The 17,302-nt window shown below is 48.0% G+C and overlaps 1 protein-coding gene and 1 long non-coding RNA gene across 7 annotated transcripts in view; one reads left to right on the top strand and one right to left on the bottom strand.

Annotated features, from left to right (window-relative positions):
* Positions 1-537: 537 nt before the first annotated feature.
* LOC114225755 (uncharacterized) lies at positions 538-14,100 on the bottom strand. 2 transcript variants are annotated; one of them, XR_003612624.2, is made up of 4 exons: positions 13,424-14,100; positions 9,111-9,213; positions 6,877-7,068; positions 538-5,938 (listed from the first exon to the last, which is right to left on the bottom strand). It is a non-coding gene; the product is annotated as an uncharacterized LOC114225755 (long non-coding RNA). The 2 variants fall into 2 exon arrangements; XR_003612623.2 differs by lacking the exon at positions 9,111-9,213 and having other exon boundaries at positions 13,424-14,090.
* Positions 13,834-17,302, top strand: part of GALNT6 (polypeptide N-acetylgalactosaminyltransferase 6) — a 33,966-nt gene continuing 30,497 nt past the window's right edge. For 2 of the 5 annotated variants that reach the window (XM_088026069.1, XM_028125498.2), the window contains exon 1: positions 13,834-13,940. The gene's annotated coding sequence lies outside the window, so the exon portion shown is untranslated. Of the gene's footprint in view, positions 13,941-16,653; positions 16,749-17,302 lie in introns of those variants that run through there. The other 3 variants (XM_088026070.1, XM_088026071.1, XM_088026072.1) reach the window with 3 other exon arrangements.

Below are 17,302 nucleotides of genomic sequence, written 5' to 3'. Positions count from 1 at the left end.
GTGGAGACCCCAGAGGGGAATTTGGGTATAACCTTTCCAAAGCAAACACGAGGGACATGTTCGGCCACAGAACATCAACAGGCCTGGGCCCAAGGTTGTCACAAAGTAAAGAAATAGTGATGTCCCCAGCTGAGCCTAACAGGGACTGAGGTGCAACATACCCCGAGAGGCTTGGAGATAGGCCAGACCCTTGACCAGGCTCTTGCCTCTCTAGTCTTCGGGTCACCTCGTCTCCCAAGGGGAAGTCCATCAGTTCCCCTGGTTTCCCATGTCTCTTCAAGCCCTACCAGGGAGATGGCCTGGTTCAAGGGCAACTCATAAGATAAAGTCTAGAAGGACAGGTGACCCATCCCTCCCAATCCAATATGTCCTCACCTCCCCCACTATGAGTCACCACTCGGCTCCTCTTCTCTGCTCCCTAGAGATCCAAAGGCACCATTTTCTAAGTTTTTCTTGGTAGTTTCTCTCTGCTTCCTCCCTGCCAGGTCTGGTGACCCCAGACAGCCCTTTTAGCAGCTCCCCCTCACAATAAGTTAATTCAGTGCACATACTATTTATTGGTCAGATTCTTTGGGTTGCAAGGAACAAAAATACACTCAAAACATTTCAAACAAAATAAAAAGAAAAGAAGGAAAGGAAGGGAGGAAGGAAGGGAGAGGAAAGAAAAGAAAGTTGAAAAAAAAGGGAGATGTCTAGGAATTAATGACTTCAGGCACAGCAGGATCCAGGAGTCCAAAATACATCATTGGAGTTCTCTTGCCCTTTACCTTTATTCTGTTTTCTCAGTGTTGGCTTCACCCTCACGCTGACCTTCCTCATGCGATGGCCAAGATAGACATTAGCAGCTCTCAACTGACATCCCCTTCCTAGCTAACAATTCCATACTAGTCACATGGGTAGGGGATAGGAGGTGTGGGCAGGGGGAAGGGTCCTTTCCCCCCGCCCCCGTTAGTTCTAGGAAATATCTCAGAGAAGGCTCTGAGTAGTCTGGCTTGGGTACTGTGCCTAACCCTAAACTACTTGTGGCCAAAGGATGATAGGTCCACTGTTGGTGCTGGGGAGTGAGTTGGGCCTCATCTGAACTCCATGGACAAAGACTCAAAGGGAGGTTGTCCCCTGATGATCTGCTAGACAAAGAAGGTAGGCCTTTACCCTTGAGCGTCCCCATCTCTGTGTGTCCTTGCGCATAGTTAAGCTCACCAATTTCTCCTGTATTTGGTTGGGAGTCAACTTCCGGAGACTGACAATGTTAGACTCAGCCAGCAGCCCCAGGTTCCAAAGCTGTTATCAGGGTCCAGGCAGCTCCTGATGCTAGATTTGGGTCTGCTCTTAGAGAAACGGCAACAGTGGCTAAGCAGCAATAGTCCTAGCGTTCGTCCTTAAGTCAGGCTTCACCCTGAGTGAAGCCTGCCTCCCTTATCTACCGGAAGACAGAGACCACTATGGGGGGCCCTGGGCAGAAAGGGGGACTCCAAGGCCCTGCAGCCGTGGTTGGCATGCGTTGTCACGCAGCTTGAGTCCTGACATGGGTCTGCATCTGCCCAGAGGAAGGGGGCCCTTTGAACAACTCCGACAGCTTTCAAGAATTCATCAGGCTTCTGACAGGCTAACAGCAGCTTACGTGCCACACGGGGGCAGATAAGGGGCTCTTGCCCCAAGGCTGACACAGGAAGAATTTCAAGGCTTGGACTTAGACCCAAGTGACATGGCTTGGGTATCAGCATGATTGCTTTATGAGGTATCTTTGTTGTTCCTGGGTGTGATGTGGCTGGGGTATCAAGGTAGTGAACCCGCAGTCCTGTGTTGCTCTGGTCTAGCAGACACCTTGCTCCCCATGGCTCCCCATGGCCTGCCAACGCCTCCAAACCCTGCAGTGGGGCGTTTCTCTGTGAACTGACACCCAAGGTTGTGGGGAGTGCCAGTCACCCCCCTGTAGGTTCCATCCTGGACGCTGCCTTCAGCAGTTTTTGGAGTAAACCGAAATGAAAGAACTTTGAACGGTATCCAAGTGGTCATTCTTGCCCATCCTCAAACCCAGACCAAACTTCATGGGTCAGTCAAGTTCATGGAGCAGCGAGGCTCCTGCCCAAACTCTGAAAATGAGCAAATAAAACTTGCAGGTGGAATTTCAGGCACATACCAAGAAAGCTACACGTTGGCTCCACGGACCTTTCTACTCAGGCTCGAGCGCCCCCAGCACACTTAGTAGAGCTCAGTGGCTCTCCTTTGGGGTGGGAGAGGCGTGGCCTTGGGGGCCTCTGTTGTTGTTGTTGTTGTTGTTGAACACGGAGTGTCTGTCATCTCTCAGCAAGTTAGTGATTTGTATATATAACCTCATCTAAATTTCGCAGCAGACCCACATCATCTCTGAGGTTAAGCAGCTTGCCCACATTACAGAATTGCCGACCACTGAAGGACTTCATGCAATCATTCTCGGAGTCTCTCCTTTGATTGGGGGGGAGTTCTATGAGGGCCTCCCAGCCCCACATACTGAGATATGTCTCTTCCAGAACATCAAGTCATGGAGTGACCCGGGTGAAGTGACTTGGCTCCTCTAGACCATTCCCTGGTCTCCAACTCCCTGCTTCCAAGGGCAAGAAGGGCATGAGCTCCAGCTTCAGGACCTACTCCTCTGCAAGGTCTCAGAGAAGCTGCTCATGTGGGCAGAAGGCCACAGTTCCCATTCAGACGTGGCTTTCTGGGTCACTGGAGCTCTAAGGTTCTTTGACTCCCCAGTTAGGATTGTTTTCACTTTTGTATTCTGGGTTCTGTAGAAAATTCTAGTTTTTGTAGACTCAAAGCAAAATCTTAAAGCCCTTAGAGAAGGTCCGAGGCCCTTTAGGCTGGTGCCCCCCGTTTTCACCTTTGGTCCAGTCAGCCCACCGAGTTCTGTCACATTCAGAGATGCCAACGTGGGGTGGACCTCATGAGCAGTATAAGCTCCAGCTCAACAGTGTCCCCAGGTTCTGTTGTCCCTCTGCTCCATCCTGTCACTATGTGGGTTTTATTCTAAGGGAGGCTTCTGAGGAGTAGTCTTATTCTTGAATCTGTTTTTTGGGGGGTTTTTTTTGGTTTTGTTTGTTTGTTTGTTTGTTTTAAGGAATGAGATCTTCCTCAGAGGTCCCCAGCAGACACTCTTTGCCCATCCCTGGCAAGGAGAATGGGATCACCATGTTGAGCTTAGATTAATTGCCAAGGGACCAATAAATGCTAAGGGGTAAGCTACTCTGACCACTCCAGGCTTATGAGATGTTATGATTTATAAGAAATATATATTTGGTCTTCACCCATGGTTCCTGGCTCAGAGCTCCCAAAACCCTTGCCATTTCTGGAAGTACTGAGAGCTTAAAGATGTCTCTTGTGTTATGTTAATAAGGCAACTTTTGGAATGCACCTCCAAACAAGGGCTGGTTGCCAGGGGAGCCAACCATGTGATCAGGAGGGTTAGAACCTTCAGTCCTAGCTTATGACCTCCAGGGAGTGGGGGAGGGACTGGAGATTGAATCATTTCGTCAACGGTTGGTGATTTTCAATGAATCATGCCTATGTAATGAAGCCTACATAAAAACTCAAAAGGACAAGGTTCAGAGAGCTTCCAGGTTGGCAAACACATGATTTGGGAAGAGGGGCATGCCTGGAAAGGACTTGGAAGCTCCACACCTCTTCTCACATACCTTGCCCTATGCATCTCTTCCTTCTGGCTATTCCTAAATTATATCCTTTTATCACAAACCAGTAATCTGGTAAGTGAAATGTTTTTCTGTGAGCTGTTCTAGCAAATTAATCAAAACCAAAAAGGGGGTCTTGGAAGCCTCTGATTCATAACCAGTCCATCAGAAGCCTAGGTAACAACATGGGCTTGCAACTGGCATTTGAATTGGAGGCAGGGGGCAGTCTTGTAAGATTGAACCCTTAACCTGTGAATGTGATACTAGCTCTGGGCAGATAGTGTCAGAACCAAGTTGAATTATAGGACACCCAGCTGGTGTCTGAGAACTTGTTGGTGTGGGGAAGACTACACACGCACTCACACATGCACACACACACACACACACACACACACGCAAGCACATCAGAGGTGGGTCCAGGAACTTAATTTACCTTGAAATTTAGAACCTGTGGGTTCCTCAGAGTCTTGAATGCCAGGACAGGACAGTACATGACAGAGCCCATCGGGGTCCTAAAACTCCATCTCATCTCTAGCTCCCTGCAGAGGAGATGCTTCTATTCTTGAGGCATCCTTGTTTTGTTCCTGGTAAGCCTGGAATAGTTTTCCATACACCTCTGAGAACAGCCGAACTCCAGGATGTTTTAGGTCTTGATAATTCATAAGTGGAGCCAGTATCTTTTCAGAGTTTTGAGTTCACCCCTTATTGTGGCAAAAATACCTGTCACTTCGTACTGCAATCTGGCAGCATGTGCATATATCAAGGCACAACTTTGGGTCTGCTTCTCCTGGTAGTATAACATAGGAAGGAGTTCATTCATGTTCCTCTAAGGTTCTGGTAAAATCATTATGTCATGTAAATGAACTAGATAATCCACATCCCACATTGCCTTTACCATGGAGTGGTTAAAGGGATCAGGGAAGATGTTCTGGGGCATCCCTTCAAGTTGATAAAACACCATGGACCAGTAAGAATATGTTTTTTCTTTCCCTCATTAAGCATAGATTTTTCTTAGTACCACTCCTCATCAAATACCAACTCCCTGTATGGCAGTAGGTCCCACCTCTGAGAAAACCTATGCACACCCCCATTGTGTCCAAGTGTTCTACCCACTACCTGGGGAGTGGGGAGTTTATAGGGCCACACTGATAATCAGTAGTTCTTCAAAGAGTTTCTGTAAATCTCTAATTTTTTTTAAAGCTATTTTAACCTGCTCTCAGCAAACATGAGCCACACTCCTTTCATGGAGAAAGAAAAGGTTACTCCAGTTTAGGGTTTCCTTTTCAGTCTCTCCTCCCGATCTCTGTGTGGTTAGAAATCGCTGACATCAAAGCCCTCTGGATTTATCCTCAGGTCCAGGTAGAACAAACCCAGAAGAGAGCAGAGGGGTGGTGCTTGGCTCCGTGTGGCCTCTGCCCACTCTACCCACCATATCTGGAAAGGAAGGACCACTTTGTACCTACACACTGCCTTTGGAGAATGCTACATTTTGTAAAGGCTGGATTTAAAAATCAGACATCTGGTAGCTAGAAGAGCCAGGATTCAACCCAGGTCTCACTCCAAAACTGTTTTCACTTGGCCAAAATTATATGTTGTTGATATGTCTGTCTACTTAGAAAACCCAAGAGAATCAATTAAAAATCTACTAGAGCCACAAAGAGAGCTCAGTAAGCTGACTGCTTTTAAAATAACTTTAACAATTTCAGATAACATAATGAAACAATTTACTCTTTAAGGTACCTGCTAAAATCAGGGTGACTCCTTCTCTGGGCTATGTTTCTAGAAAGAATCAAAAGAAACCAGTAACAGTGGCTTCCTCTAGGGAGGAAAACTAAGTGACCAGGGATGGGAGTGGGAGGGAGACTTACACCTCACTATTCAACATTTGATTGTTGTGCCATATGTACATGTTACCTATTGAAAATCAAAATTCCGTGGGATTAATAAGCAGTGAGGCAAGAAGTTCAGAATATTGGGGCACCTGGCTGGCTCAGTCAGAGGAGCATGTGACTCTTAATCTCAGGATCCTGAGTTCGAGCCCCACATTAGGCGTTAAAGATTACTAAAGAAATAAATATAAAAAAACTTTTTAAAAAAGTTCAGGATAGGGGTGCCTGGGTGGCTCCGTCGTTAAGCGTCTGCCTTCGGCTCAGGTCATGTTCCCACGGTCCGGGGATCGAGCCCCGCGTTGGGCTGCTCGCTCTGTGGGAAGCCTGCTTCTCCCTCTCCCTCTGCCCCTGCTCGTGTTCCCTCTCTCGCTGTCTCTCTCTCTGTCAAAAAAAAAAAAAAAAAAAAGTTCAGGATATTAACAGGACATTAAGCATCAAGACATTAGAACGACTGTTGAGTTATTCTATCACCTCTCAATCATTTTCAACCTAAAATATTATTAAACAACACTCTATCGGGTAGCATTTCAACCCTCTCTAATGAAATTTACTGTTTTTTCAAATGTCTAAGAAGATAGGAACCTCCTCTCCTATTTTTTAGGGATAGATTAACAAAGGTTTTGCTGTTACGTGGGGGATAGTTTGCTCTGGGGGATAGTTTATTACTCCTGTTATTACTTCCCTCTGGGTAAAATGACTGTCAGGTTAAGATCCAATTACTTCTGTCTCAGAAGGTTCAAAGTACATCTCTCTCTTTTTTTTTTAAGAAAAGCTATTAAACTATAAGATATCATTAATTTGGGGCAGACAGAGTTCTCACAGCAAAACCTTATGAGCATTTAGATGCTTTATTCTTTCCAATTATTAAAGTTCTCTTTTGCAAAAGGTACACATAGATCCTGGGCGTCCTGAGCGCTTTTAAGGAGAAGAGTCCATAGTCACAGTTTGCCAATCCATGTGATTTTCCAAGAGAGGAAAAACTATTCATTGGAACATAGACGGAGGCTTCCGTTATATAGAAGAAAAACTGATCAAGCATCCCCTGGACTAGATAGTATTTACATCAGCAACCAAAATATAAAATACCAAGAGATCATTTTAAGAACTGTGCAGATTGGGGAGGGAAAACACCAGACAAAAATTTCTGAGCATCATAAAATAGGGACTTGAATAAATGGAGAGAATTGCAGAAAGTAATGGCAAAGAGCTCAGACCCTGGCGTCACGGGCACCTGCTCACTTGTAAAAGTGAGGGGGTTCCTAGTATCCTCTACTGCAGAGAATAACAGAGAGATGCCTACAGAGAGGGGGCACTGTTACCTGTGATGTTGTCTGTGATATGCTGGGTTCCGCAGAAGCTAAAGATGCCAGCATTTTCTGCAATAAATGGGGCAGAGGCCTAGACAAGTTGGGCCTAAACCTGTAACAGGCTGCATTTTCTAGCAGTTTCTCTGTACTTGCCCAATGTCCACAGTCTCACCTCATGCATGGCTGTCGTATTAGTCAGGTTCTCTAGAGAAACAGAACAAGATATACAGAGAGAGAGAAAGATTTATTTTAAGGAATTGGTTCATGCAACTGTGGGGGCGGGCAAGTCTGAAACTTGCAGGGCAGGCCAGCAGACTGGAAACTCAGGCAAGGGTTCTATGCTGTAGTCTTGAGGCAAAGCTGATTCTTCCCAGGGAAACCTAGGCTTTGCCCTTACAGCCTTCAGCTGATTGGATGAAAGCCACTCATATCAGAGAGGACAATCTGTTTTACTTGAAGTCAACTGACTATGGATGTTAAGGACATCCACAAATACCTTCACAGCAACATCTAGATAGTGTTTGACTAAACAATCGGGCACCATAGCTTGGTCAAGTTGACAGAAATTAGTCATCACAGCCTCCTCCCTGGGGTCTCCTGGACCCACCACTTAGACTATCACCTCCTTCCATGGAGGTGTCCAGGGACATAGCATTTCTCCTTTTAGGTCCCCCTAACACAGACAGACTGATAACATCTCACTTTCCTACAGGCTAGATGACTACCTTCTGTGGTACCTTCAGTGCCTCCCAGGGTGGTTATCACACACACACACACACACACACACACACACACACACACACACACACCTACTCTTGGAGGGAAGGAGCTACTTCAAGGGCTCAAAGGGGAATTACCCTCCAAATGCCAACCAAAGGGCCTTTATGGCTCCTCTCTCACTTGAGGAGCAACAGAGAAGGAAAAAAAACATGTACAGATTTAACCTCTAATGGAACAGCCAGCTACACATAATAGAAAAACAAAAAAGACAAACAACCTTAATGTCCCACAATAGGTGGTGGGCTAAAAGGAAAAAAGCCTTGTCTATACAACAGACCACTATGCAGTGATTAATGATCTCATGTGAGATTATTTCATTACCTTGAAAAATATTCACAGCACGGTAAGTCCAAAAATCAGGTTACAAAACAGCATATTCAGTATGATCCCAGCTTGTAGTATGTATAGAGTAATTACATACATACGTAATTCTGTACACACATATATATAATGCCATGACTATATATATAGTTATTTAACATAGATTTTTTTATAAAGATTTTAATTATTTATTTGACAGAGAGACAGAGAGAGAGCACAAGTAGGTAGAGCGGCAGGCAGAGGGAGAGGGAGAAGCAGGCTTCCGGCTGAGCAGGGAGCCCAACGCGGGGCTCGATCCCAGGACCCCGGGATCATGACCTGAGCCGAAGGCAGACGCTTAACGACTGAGCCACCCAGGCGCCCTTTAACATAGATTTGTAATACAAATCATTATTTTATATACCAGTAAATAAAAGATTGCTAATCAAATTATGACATCATCAATTTAAGATACATCCTGGTCTCGGGGCCTCTGGGTGGCTCAGTTGGTTAAGCATCTGACTCTTGATTTTGGCTTAGGTCATGATCTCAGCATCCTGAGATCAAGCCCCGCATAGGGCTCATGCTTGGCTGGGAGTCTACTTGAGATTCTTTCTCTCCCTCTCCCCCTGGCCCTCCCCGCCATCTCCCTCTCTCTCTAAAATAAATAAATAAATCTTAAAAAAAAGTACATCCTGATCTCAGAAATAATAAAAAGTGAAAAAAAATGCATCTCAGAATTGATGAAATACATATGTGCATGTGAATTATTTATACCTAGAAAAAAACAGAACATATTATACCAAAATTGTAACAGTGGTTATTTTTAGGTGTCATAATTATGAATAGCTTATTTTTTTAAAGATTAGTTATTCATTTGAGAGAGAGAGAGAGAGAGAGAGCATGAGTGGGTGGAGGGGCAGAGGGAGTGAATATCCAGCAGGCTCCACGCTGAGCTCAGAACCCCATGCGGGGCTCGATCCCACAACCCATGAGATCATGACCTGAACCGAAATCAAGAGTCAGACATTCAACTGACGGAGCCACCCAGAGACCCCAAATAGCTTATTTTTTGCCTTTGTGATTTTCTGTGCTTTCTAAATTTCGTATGTTAGACATATGATATTTGAGTAATTAGAGAAAACAATAAATGCTATATTACCCACCCCTGCAACTCTTCTAATCCTTCTGTCTCTTACGTCCTGCTCCATTGTCTTCGGGTTCTTTGTCCAGCCCCCAGTCTCTGGCCATGTTGAGCCATATGGGAGCCTGAGGGCAAAGGAAATTGGCTTTCATGCAAGCAAACTTTTCAATGATGTTTTCAAAATCGAATTCCTTGCTTATTTCACTTTCCACTGAGAGACTGTCATTTTTGACAATTTCTTTTGACCAAGTGATCATCTCAAATAAATTTTAATTAACTTCCACTTAAGTGAGATCATAGTAAATTCTCTTTTGGTATAAATTAAATATTTAAACTGAAAATAATGTTGTGAGCTTTAATACACCTACGTCTCAATTTTTCAATAGTTTTTCAATGTTTTTAATGTTTTCGAAAAAATAACACTGAAAAATACATTTTAAAATGTATATGGGGTGCATGCGCCTTTTCCTTTCGCCTCATGAACAAAGAGTCTTTCAGGATCTGGACAGTAAAAAGGAGCCTGGGCAGACACCATCTCCACAGCCGTGGGCAGCATTTTATAGCAAGATATACACAGCTCTTTGCCTTTATTTGATAAGGTTTTATACAGAAGAGAGAAGATAACATGTCTTTAAGAGCTCTTTATCAAGAATTTGGGTGGGGGAGGGAAGAAGGGGTTGTTAAAGGAAGAACTGAAATTTTCTACGATATGAAGCTGGTGCTTAATAAGAATAAAAAATTCTAACGTTTCAAAAAACAATTGTTGATATTTTGTCCAAGATAGATTTTTTGCATTAATTTGGGTGTATTAAAATATCACATTAAATATTATTGATTACAAAGGTTTTCAGTGTCCCCTTCAATTTTGCACCTAAGGCTAATACTTCACTCACCTTACCCTAGTCCTGGCTCTGCCCCAGTCATTACCCTTTTTACATGTTTTTCCTGTCCCACTAACAAAGTTTATTTTTTATAAAGCTGTTTTGTAAAATGGTTTGTGTACATTTGTACATTTATCAGCCTCCCTTCCTATACTGTAGGTGTCCTGAACACAGAGATGGGCTTATTTACCTTTGTATCTCCGTGTCCTACCCCATACGGAGGCTGGCATGCGGTAGGCTTCAACGTCGTTTTGCTAATGGTAGGACTAGAAGAAGGAAAACAGCTAATGCTAAGGGCTAACATTCTAATATTTACTGAGTGCTTATTGTGTGACAGACGTTGGCAAATAAACATTTTAAAATGTTTAAACATAAACATTTTACTTATTCAACCTAACAACTCAATAATAAAAATATTTATACCCATTTTACAGATAAGGAAATTGAGGCTGAGGTGAGTGAACTGTAATGCCTGAGGGATTATGGCAGAACTTGGGACAGCTCTGCTTGGGCTCCTAAAACATTTTTTGCCTTGAGGGTTTCTCTTTTGGGCATGAGGGAAATGAGATGAGAAGGAGGAAGGGGAAATGTGGGTGGAAAAGATAAAGAAACAGATGTAATAGAAGAACCAAATTATCACACTTTCACATCAGTTATCTATCTGCTCAAGCTTTACAACAACACTAGGCATCATTAACCTCACCTTCCAGATAAGAAATGGAGACATAAAGTTCAAGGAACTCATTCAGTTCTTTCTGCTGGTTAGCCACCTGTGGGTGGCGGAGGTGGGGTGGAGTGATAGCTGGGGGGGCAGGCCATCAAGCAGGCCAGCTGTACCCCCACCACCATCTGCCTGGCAAACTCATGGCAGCTTCCTCTGTAAACTTTGCTAAGTGGAGGCAGCACCTCCACCTAATGGGCCAGTCTCCCTCCTTCCGCCCCATCTAGAGGTGGGCGTCCCCTCTCTGGGACTACATGTGGAAGCAAGAGACTTGATAAGGGCCAAAGCTGATGTCAATAGCCTTACAGAGCTGCCCTTGTCTCCCGTGCTTCAACTGATCTGTTCCCCACTACGTTTCCTGCCTTATGGGGGAACCCCCTAAAGCACACTGATGTAAAAGGCGAGACTCAGAACACCCAGAAACAAAATCTAAAATGACCAAGAAATAAAAATAAGATGGTGAGAAAATGCTGAAATTCACAGGACTTCAGGAGAAGCGAGGAATCCAGGCATGTTCTACAGAAGAGCTTAGTGATGGGAAGAGTTTCGGTCATGAATATGCATAGATGACTTCTGGAGAGATCTTAAGGTCTAGGAGGGTGAAAATGTACCTTCCTTTTTACAGGGCTTGAAAAAATTTTTAACCACCTGCCTATATAACTTCTTCAATTCAAGAAAACTATTTTTTTAAGTGGCTTGCCACCAGTGACAGGCTGAAGTCACAGTCACCATTCTGCAGTGGCTCACCTCCAGACCTTCCTGGAGTGGAGGGCAGGGAGCCCAAACCATCCTTCCAGCTAGGAGAGACAGCTCGGTGTATGACATATCAGGGGCAAGTCACACATCCTGCAGACTACATGCACCTCCAAATTAGGCAGCTAATTATTCTAAGGACTCAATGTCATGTCTAAAATTTGAGTCAGCTGAAGTAAAATGGGATGAGTAATTTGCTTCCGGAATGTGGAGCACACAACACAGACAGATGAAGCCGGACACCACCCTCTCGGGAACTCCAGGCTAGGGTTGGTGGTCATGACTCTGCCATGACCTGGGGAAGAACTGAGGCTGTGAGTCTAGCCTAGCCCATCACCCTCAGGTCAAGTTGGGTCTTGACTAAGGCTCAAGGGCCAGGCCAGGATCGCACAACCCCAAGGGTCCCAGAGGTGAGCTGGAGGAAGGGCGGAGCAAAGACAGAAGGCTCAGACCATACAGGAGTGTCTAACCCCCAGGAAGTGCAAATAAGGAACAGTAACCCACAATCTTCCATAGGAATTGCCCTGAGTCTGAGTAAGACAGCTGTCGAATAAGGCAAGTGACAAGAATGGTAGCAGCTGACCAGTGGGAGTTATAGCGCCTGAGGGTCTGTAAAGGGGCTAAAAGGGATGATCCAGGTAAATTCTGGAAAGGTATCTCTTCAGGAGTTTACACCCCAGAGACAGTCTAGTGTGAAAGCAAGGGAGTTGGGGGGGGATTGGACTTAAGAGAGAGGTGACCCTGCCAAGAGTGCATGGACGCCTCTCTTCTCTCCTCTGGGGAGAGTCCGTCCTTCCTGGTCCCTTGACCTAGTGTAGCTGGGCAAAGTCTCTTCCAGGCTCCACTGGCCTGCCTTGTCTCTCAGGACTCCATCACCGGCAAAACTCGGGCCTCCCTCTGAATAAATAGCTCAATCCTACCTCGGGGTCCCACAGATGACTTCTTGTGGGAAAATAAGATGACCTCCCTTAGACCAAACGTGGATCCCCAAGTGGCTTCTCTGCCCTTCCCAGTTCATGTGAGAACAGTCTCCTTGCTCAGATTTACCCACCCACATGCGTGCTCCCAGGTCTTACAGACTTAGAAATACACACGCATTTAAAAACTCAAACAAGCGGCGCCTGGGTGGCTCACTCGTTAAGCGTCTGCCTTTGGCTCGGGTCATGATCCCAGGGTCTTGGGATGGAGCCCCGCATTGGGCTCCCTGCCCCGCAGGAAGCCTGCTTCTCCCTCTTCCACTCCACCTGCTTGTGTTCCCTCTCTCGCTGTGTCTCTGTCAAATAAATAAAATCTTTAAAAATAAATAAAAATTAAAAACTCAAACAAAAAGAAAACCAGAATCAGTGGTCCAAGCTTCTACCATAGAACCTTTCCAAATTACCAGCTATTTGTAGCCATCCATGTTACTTCTCTATGACTGAGATAAGGACCTAAAAGATGACAACACGGAACCGTAGGGCTGGAGAGAACCGGTGGGATGCCCGAGGCTATGGCAGGAGGATTCAGAGCCTGGGCTTCAGAACTTAATTTATTGATTCTAATTCTAGCCCTGCCACCACTTGATCAATGGTTCTGAAAGTTGAGCAAGCACCCAAATCACCTGGAGGTCTTTTAAAAATGCACATTGGTGGGCCCCATCCCCAGAGTTTCACAGTATTTAGGTCGGGGAGGGGTGGCCAACAATCTATGTTTCTAAAAAATTATCAGATGGTGCTGCTGCTGCTGGTCCGGGAACCACACGTAGAGCAAGCAACACTCTAGGCTGTGTGTTCAGCCGTCTCCCGTGTATACTCTGGCTAACAACCGGAGTATTTGCTGGGGTCGGGGTTTACTTGAGACAGGGCGGGCGAAGCCCTTAGCATTGTCCGTGGCTCACAGTTACTACCTGCTCTCGTCGCTGGATGGAGGGGAGGAGTCATTTGCCCAAGACCACCCCGCCAATGAGAAGTAAACCTGGGACGGAGCCCCGGGGCTTCTCACCGGCCGGCCGCGTTCCTCCCCTCCAGCGCCGCTGCCTCGCGGCTAGGAGCGCTCTGAGCCCACGCGCCGCACGCCGCGGTTCCCTGCACACGCTGCTCCGCGCCGCCCGCGGCTCGGTTTAAAGCCTCTCGTCTTTGGGGTGACTAGAACGCTCCGATCACTCTCGGCGCGGAGAGTCTGGCCGCCGAGACTGCAGCCCCGGGTGGGCTGAGATCTGCAGAAGCCGGAGAAGCCGGGCTCCTAGCAGCGCTGGGGCGGGGGATGCCGGGGGGGCGCGGGGCGCCCTCCGCCGGGCCGCCAGCCTGCCGGCGGCCCTAGGCGCAGCCTGGCGTTCCGTTGCCCTCAGCAGCGCTCGGAGGCGCGCCGGGTGGCCGCCCGCACCTAGCCGGGGAGGGGCGCGAAAGGCGCGCCCCAGTGGCCGTGCAGGGCCCGCCCCGGCCCCGCCCTCCAGGACGTCCCGTCGGGAAACCTGCGAGCCGCACGGCGGAGAGGCTGCGGCTCTGCCTTGGCGCGACAGGTAAGTGGCCCAAGGAGCCGGCGACCCTCGCAGGCGCCCGCGACCGAACCCCCGGGCCTAGAACGCAGAGCTCTCTTTCTTCTCGGGACTTCCCCCGAGTCGAGCTCGCGTCCGCCAGGTCCTTGCTCCCCACCTCCCTCCTCGGCCGGCCTTCTCCTCCTCCACTTCCTCCTCACCACCCCCCGTAGTGAAATGAAGGGGTTGGGCCAGACTGGTCCTAATCTGTCGCAGTGGCCTCTAGCTCCTCCCTCGGTAGGACCCCCCCACCCCCTCCACCTTTGGAAGATGAATGAAAAGCTCCGACCTCTGGGACTTGGAGGGGGGTGGGAGTGGGAGAGGGACAAGCTGTAGCAGTCCCTCCAGGGTTCTACGGCCTTTTCCCTTTACCCACACATGGCCCCGCATCCCTTCTGTTCCCCTTCCCAGATTGGGCCACCCCATGTGCCCCGCTACAGGAAATCTTTCAGAGATATATCCTCCTGCCAGTGCCACGTTGCCCCTGAGTAGAGGTGGGGTCTCAGATGTCCTCTCTCTGGTGTCTTGGGCCTTTTGGAAGTGGGAGCTGTGTGGTATTGTGGGAAGGGAGTCTCAGGGTGTTCATGACTGTGACTGTCACCAACTTCCCAATTTCCCCGTCACTTGTTCTGACAAGCCCCAGGCTAACTGAAAGGAGAAACCGTTTGTTACTTGCCTCCAGAGCTAGTCATCCCAGACCCTGATGTCTGCAGAGGGTAGAACAGGGCTCTCCTGTGTGTATGGGGGAAGGGGGGCTCAGTTTGTCAGCAAAGCTTAAAACAGACCCCCTCTATTGGCTAACACCCAGGGCAACAGCCCCAGGAAGGGTTTTAACGCTGCCCCTCCAGACCCACAAATGCAGTTTACAGGCACTGGATGAGGTTAGCAACTCTAGACACACCAAAGAGGTGTGTGGGCTTCTGCTCGTTTTACCAGAGATGTGTGTGCACTGCACAGGCCCTGTTCATCTCTCCAACACATGAGACTGGTCCCTCCCCATCAGAGGAAGGGTAAAAAGGATGAGACAGGCAAATTCATGTACAAGGTAAGGTGAGGGGTTTGAGATATACTTTGGTTCATATTATCCTGCAGAAGCCAGTATCACTGCAGATATTTCCCTAGTTCCTGTTCCTCAACATTGCCATTCATGTAGGCACACAGAGGTAGCAAGAGAAACTACTTTCAGGGGCATCAGGACAGAAAGGGCAGGACTGTCAAAGAGAAGAGGGAGTCTGGAGCCAGTAGAACCGTGAAGGATCCCAGGCTGCCTGAGATGGCCTCAGCCTTGGTCATCGCTGTCCGCAGTTGGCAGGACAGCTCACACCCAGCCACAGCGGCTGGGGAACTCACACCTGAGCAGGGGAGGTGCTGATGCGTGTTGGATGCCCTCTGAGATGAGAAACATCTTAGCCCAAGTTCAGGTGTCCTGGATAGGACATAGGACCATAGGCTTAGTCCAGGTAGCCATTGCCTAGAATGGAAGTCAGGAATAGGAGGGGCAGCTAACCCTAGGGCCAGGGGCCCCCCAATGCAGGGAGGCAGTTGGGTATCATGGATCCAGGCAGCCGACTTAGCTCTGTCTCTACATTAGCTGTCTAACCTTGGCCAAATCACATAAACATTCCCTGGGTGGGGAGCAGATGAGAAGGTGTCTATGAAAGTGCTTTGGCAAAGCTCCAAGCAAGAGCCAAATAAGAGGCAGCATGGTGTCATGGTTAAGACAGTGGGCTTTGGAGAGACCTGGGACCAAGTGCAAATTCTGCCTCTGCTACTTCCTTGCTATGTGACCTTGATCACTGTGCTGGCTTCCTCCCTGTGCTTTGATTTCTTTCCATGTAAAATGGAAAAGATAACTGTCATTTGACTTGCTGTGATGCATAGTGATATCAAAAGTTGTGGTGGTATTGCCCTAAGCCTCCTCTGGCTCACGCAGACCTCACCAGCTCTGGAAGTGAAGCTGAGGATCAGAGAGGGTGTCTGTGTGCCAGAGGGACCCAGCGAATGGCCGTGCCAAAGACTTGGGTCATACAGTCCTCTGTCCCACTCTGGGAAAGCCCAAAATGTCCGTTCTCATTCAATGAGAATGAGAGTGAGGGTTTGAATAAATGAAAGGTCAAGTGCAGGGCAGTGCCTGTCTCAGTGTTGAGCTCAATGCTGTGATTGTGCTGTGTACAAGGCTCGCACAGTGAACAAGGTTGGGTTCAGTCTGGGGAGAAAAAGGACTGTTAGAAGACTCTTTTGTGGCACCTGAGAGCCCCATGGGGGCAGGTTATTCTCCTGTACCCTGTGCAACCTGGTCCTGAGCCCTAGGTAGGTTTGAAGGAAGGAAGAAACCCAATCCCTCACCCTCAGCTCTACCTATAACAGAGAACAAAGGACAGACAGACGAAGGCAATGGAATAGCATGACCAAATTCCTCAGGGCTGTGGGATGCTGTGGAGCTGAGAAGGCTAGGTGGGTTGGTCGGGAAAAGCATTCTGGAGGCCGAAGATTGAGGACAAGGAAATTTAAGGACTGGGAAGGAGAAAGCAAACAGGATCTAGGTAACCTGAGTCTAGGCCTGTTGGTTCTCCCTCTCTCACAGATTCTAGTGGGGAAGTCCCACAAGGGGGAAGCGTGGGCAATGAAAATTAGAAACAAACACACCGGGGGTACGGGGGGGGGGGGGGCAGGATGATGCACCTTTAGTCTAAGAAGGCTTCTTGGAGGAGGGAGTCTGAGGAAGAATTTGAAAGAGAAAAGAACACAGCTTGTTTAGCAAGAATGTAAGGGAAAGGCTGTGAGGAGGAAAAGGTAAGCCAGGGAGGGTGAGTGACAACAGGAAGCCGACTGCCCAGGCGCCCGGTCGGCTACCAGCAAATGGCGCTAAAGGAATAAAAATATAGCTGCTCAGATTGTGGAAGGGAGAGGGGCCTGAGGCAAGGCAGGCAGTTTCTGCTGATCCTCCAGATGTGGGGAGATAAGGATGCAGTCTCGGATGACGGTTTTGAGAGAGAGAGAGAGAGAGAGAGAGAGGGAGAGGAGGATCCAGGAGGTAGGGAATGAATCAGCAGGACCTGGGAGAGGGGCGTGGAGTGAACCTGACATTGAGAAGGCACTGAAAACTATCGGAGGTGCCTGGGAGTGGGGCTGGGGCAGGGGCTGTTTCAAGGATTTCCGTGCTACTGGCCGCGACGGGGAAATTGGGTAGATCCGCCAACTTAGGGGCGGGGCGTAGACCGTGAGCTCAGGGTGTGGCAAGTCGAGTGTGGGTGGTCCTGGGTAGCAGCCCTACGGCCGGGAGCAACCTGTGGGGTGAGGAGAGAAGGTAAAACCACAGTTCTGCCCTCCCCCCCTCACCACCCCCT

The sequence above is a fragment of the Eumetopias jubatus genome, unplaced genomic scaffold, assembly GCF_037043125.1.
Source record: "Eumetopias jubatus isolate StellerSeaLion01/CBP00866 unplaced genomic scaffold, mEumJub1_p1.0 scaffold_8, whole genome shotgun sequence".
Taxonomy (NCBI): Eukaryota; Metazoa; Chordata; class Mammalia; order Carnivora; family Otariidae; genus Eumetopias; species Eumetopias jubatus.
Note: the sequence above shows the minus strand (reverse complement) of the source record. Positions and strands in the feature narration are given on the sequence as shown.